Source organism: Haemaphysalis longicornis, unplaced genomic scaffold (genome assembly GCF_048455015.1).
Source record: "Haemaphysalis longicornis isolate Haplotype H1 unplaced genomic scaffold, Haemaphysalis longicornis Haplotype H1 scaffold_7, whole genome shotgun sequence".
In the NCBI taxonomy this organism is placed as follows: Eukaryota; Metazoa; Arthropoda; class Arachnida; order Ixodida; family Ixodidae; genus Haemaphysalis; species Haemaphysalis longicornis.
In genome coordinates, this window is record NW_027526422.1 from 51,057,153 (window position 1) to 51,061,852 (window position 4,700).

Sequence of the window (4,700 nt, forward strand, 5' to 3'; positions counted from 1 at the left end):
ATTTGCAGGACTGACGCAAGTTAAAAACGAAGCAGCGTGCATGGGATCAACCACTCTCGGTTAACAGCAACTCCCCATGACCTCTTCACGTAATGAAAAGCCTTGCTTCAACCACCAAGCAGACAAGGCATGCGACGAACGGAGCTTAGTCATTGTGTGTTTTCAACTCCAAATTGGTGGAGGGCCTCAAGAGCAAGCGGTTGGTCTGCTCGACTGAAAGAGAATACAACATTCTTCAGTGCTGCTTTATATACTACATTCGCTCCCCAACATTTCCCGCTGTCGGCTGGACTATAGCCTTACTACTTTCGCTCCCCAAAATTTCATCTGCTACCTGATCTATAGCCTCACTACTTTCGCTCCCCGAACTTTCCGCTGTCGGCTGGACTATAGTCTTACTTTCGTTAACCAAAATTTCCTCTAATGCCTGGTCTACAGCCTTACTGCTATCGCTCCCCAAACTTCCCTCTGTTTCTTCGCCTAATATGTCTTACTACTTTCGCTCTCCAAATTTTCCGTCGTCGGCTGGACTATTTATTACCTTACTACTTTCGCTCCCCAACATTTCCCGCTGTGGGCTGGACTTATAGCCTTACTACTTTCGCTCCACAAAAACTTCCGCTGTCGGTCGCTCGTGTCCGCCCAGCTGCTCAGTCGCGTTCCATCTCCATGACGTGCGTGGCAAATTTGACCCTGCACTGCCAGCCCCGATGATGATGGTGATGATGATGATAGCGCTTATAAAAACGATGACGATGGTGTCGCTACAAGTCCACCCGACAGCGGAAATTTTGGGGAGCGAAAGTAGTAATGGTATAGACCAGGCAACAGAGGAAATTTTGGGGACCGAAACAAGGCTACAGTCGAGCCGACTGGGGAAAATTTGGTGAGAGAGAGTAGTAAGGCTATAGTCCAGCCGACAGCGAAAAATGTTCAGGAGCGAAAGTAGAAAGGCCATAGTCCAGCCGACAGCAGAAAATTAAGGCAGCATAAGTAGTAAGGCTAAAAGTCCAGCCTACAGCGTGAAACATTGGGGAGCGGAACAAGTGCACAGAAGTGCACAATCGGTGCACAGCGCACCACGGGCCTAAAAGACCCTGGTGAAATGTCGCCCGGGCAATGTCCTTGGGTATAGTGGTGAAGTCAACTTTAACAGGCCTGGGCGTAGCGACGTTTTACTACAATAAATGAGCCACGTAAGGAGTATTATAGGAGGATGTACTGTAAGTGCGGCGGATGGCCCAGATAGCCTCCAAACTGTCGGAGAAATTAACATTTTTTTTTTTTTTGTTTCAGCATCGCGCTCAAGCAGAAACATCCCTTTCGCAGCAGCACGGAACTTTTCATGGATCACAAGGATGAGTCCATGGCATCCCCAGAGCCCATGATTGTAGTCTCGAAGGAGACCAGACAAGAGTATGCCTTACCGGGAGCTACAACTACATGAAGTTCGTTCACAAATTCGCAAGGGCTAATTTACTTCATTTAACATCTCGCGTGCGCCCTCCAAAAAACTTCTGGCACTTTAAGAAGCAAAGTTGGGCATATACATGTCCTGCAATATTTTCCTTTTTGTGTAAAAAACTCAGAAAATGAGGCACCCTAGCGCCGCCATCATCGCCAGCAAAGGCCATGATGCCCAGGCAATTGTAGTAGTATACACCCTGGAGTGTCCCCTGTTACAAAGGGCAAGCCAACAAATCCTCATCAGCAAGGGAAGTTTGGCTCCCTTAATCCTGCTCCTCTTTTCTGCAGACACCAGATCCCACACCTAACGCCCCCTCGTCACGACTGTTCTTCCTGTGTCGCACCAAACTCTCTACATCTGCAGGGGCTACAGCTGCAGCTACAGGGGCTGGAAATGAATCAGCTCGGAAACCAATCTTTCTCCTTTTTGGTCCTTGTGGTAGCTGCCTTTCCCCTCAGATATTGACACAGCCGCCAGGTTGGTGTTTTTTTTAAAGCGAAGCTTTTTTTGCCCCACGGACGGCGACCTTAGGTAAAAATGCACTGCAGGAAAGCCAACTTTCTCTGACGGTGGTGATGATCGCAGGTGAACTGAAAGACGGTTGAAATGCCAAGTTTGTCGAAAGCCAATGTTTTCAAAGTCCAAAGTCAAAGCCCGAAACCCAACATGGTAAGCTCACAGACAAAGCAAAACGATATAATTAAAGAAAAGCAATCTGATCAGAGAAGAGTTCATTGTGCTTGAATTAATAAACACCTTAAATTTTTATAGTATGCATATGAACCTCCTTAAATTGGCCATGAAGACAAAATACATATTTGGTTCATTAAAAACACTGCTCTGTCCCGATAACAATGATACCAAATATTACCGCAAACATCAGACAAATCATTGAGAAATTAAAACATATGAAGCAGAGACGACACTCCGGCCACATTTTGGCGATTTCTCTACATCACTGAATCTTGTTTGTGCAATCAGCAACCACCAAGAAACATGACTGGGCGATTGTAGTAGGGCTAGTTGTATTTGATTGTATCACTTCAAAGCTAACGGGCAGTGCACACACATCACTACACTTGTAGTCCTCGCCCATAGTACAGTAAAGCCCGTTTCTATCGAACACGGATATATCGAATTATTGCCTATATCGAGTCCTTGTATAATTCTGATAAAAACTGCATGCATTTTAAATTTTTTATACCAAACGCGATTTTGCTCACAATGGATATATCGAACTCTCCCGCGCCAAATTTTTCGCTCTCCCGAGTCCTTAGGCATGCGGCAGGTGTTCCCGCAATACATCGGCGCGCGGCGGCGGCGCGGGTGTCGCTTGCGACTCCCGCGCGAGCTCAAGCGCGTCCAAACTATCCAAACGTCCAAACCGGCCGTGGCAGAGTGGACCAGCTCCACGCATGCATGCCGTTGGCGCCGAAGGCGCCACATTGGGCGCTGCAGGCTGCGGTATCATTGATCTTCAAGTCCGCGTTACTCGCTGCCCGCACTTGCTCGATTCGCTGGGTTCGCCGTTATTCGCTTGTAACCATGCTTGTCACCGCTCCGTCGTAGACGCAGAGGACTACGTACCGCGGACTTGTGCAGCGGACTTGTGCTTGTCGACTGTTTAGATATCGTGGAGCAAGCAGTCACCAGCAACGCGCTGCGCTCCAATAAGCGGGCTACACTCACGCAGTTCTGCCGCCCCAATAAATAATTGTTTTCTCTCCGAGAAAGCGTCGTATAAATAGTGACGGGCAGAGTGGTAAGAGCTCAGCGTTAGCCCGTGACTCCGCCGGCAGGATTGCTCTCATGTACTTTTTTTTTTTGCTTCACTTTGTATAAAAAATTTTGCTATATCAAACTATTTTACAATCCTCGCACTGTTCGATATAAGCGGGCTTTACTTATGTCACTTTAGTACAAAATCTGAGTTTTCCAATAGCTCTTGCATTTTTTTTTCGGTTAAAAAAATAAGTGTGGCTGAATTGAAGCTCTGTTATTTAAAAACTAGTTCTTTCAAATTGAACAAAGTTGTGCTTTGTCTTCATGAGGTATCAGAAATTGGTCTAAATGTGAGTCACCTTCTTGACCCAATGCCAACACCAAGAATAGGAATAACCTGTTCCTATAAATCAAAGGGAGCTGAATATTACACAACAAGCAGCCCATTACACAAGTTCCTGGCCAAAGGCATCCACAATCAACCCGCAACAGAAACAGCAGAATCAAGCAATGACTAGGGAGCGCTCGAGCCACCCCTGTTATCACAAGGAATGAACTCAGCCCTCCCCCAGGTCTTGGTAACCATTAGAGAAATCATAAGCCACCAGAAAAAAAGAAATAAAAAATGTGGTTGATGCCTTTTTCATAGGAATCGGTAAAACACGAAAGTGAAATGTGCCAATTCACCAGAGCATTCAAATGCTTATTGTGCATCCATATGAACTTGCACATCGCTATTTATATTACGTCAGTATGGCACCATTAGACACATCAAGTTAGACACTGCACTGCACGCGCCGGAACATTGTGTAAATCCGACTGAAACCCAGTAGTATTAACTCTATGCTGAAACCACAGCCTCTTGAAAACCAAGCAATGAAACCGAAACCGAAAGCGGTGGGTGGCAGTGGTTGGCATAGGGTGCCTCTAGTGTCACTAAATGGGTGCCTCAATTCACCTGCGTCCCAAGTGCATGACGCTGGCATCGAGGCGCCAACTGTCGGCGCGTATTAGCGTCATGATGAACTACTTCGCTTCGCCTCTCCTACACAGCATCACCATCTGAATAAAGGAAGTAGTGGTAAACATATAAGGTGCGTTCCGAAACCTCCTTGCACTTGACCCCATGGTGCATTCAGCAGAGCGCTGTGTACCTCCTGTTGCGGCAATAGAGTTCATGGCTCGAATCCGGGCGCCACTGCGTCATTGGAACCTTTTCTGGCGATTTCATTTCCGTGATAGATATGACGCCGGCGTGGCCCTGGTGTACCCGGGCATAAAACACTTTTGTGTTGAAATTAAAACAAATGAGAATCGAACAAAATCAAGAGCAATCGCCTTGAGCCCCCACCCCCTTTCAAAACACTTCTGAAGCCTCCCCACACTTGGGAGAACATTGTGAATGGCATCTTCCCACTGCTGTTGTAATGTGTTTCATCACAGACAAGCATGGAAATTATCCTACTGAGCAAACAGAGCAAATCTGCAACAGAAAATGAGACCAAACACA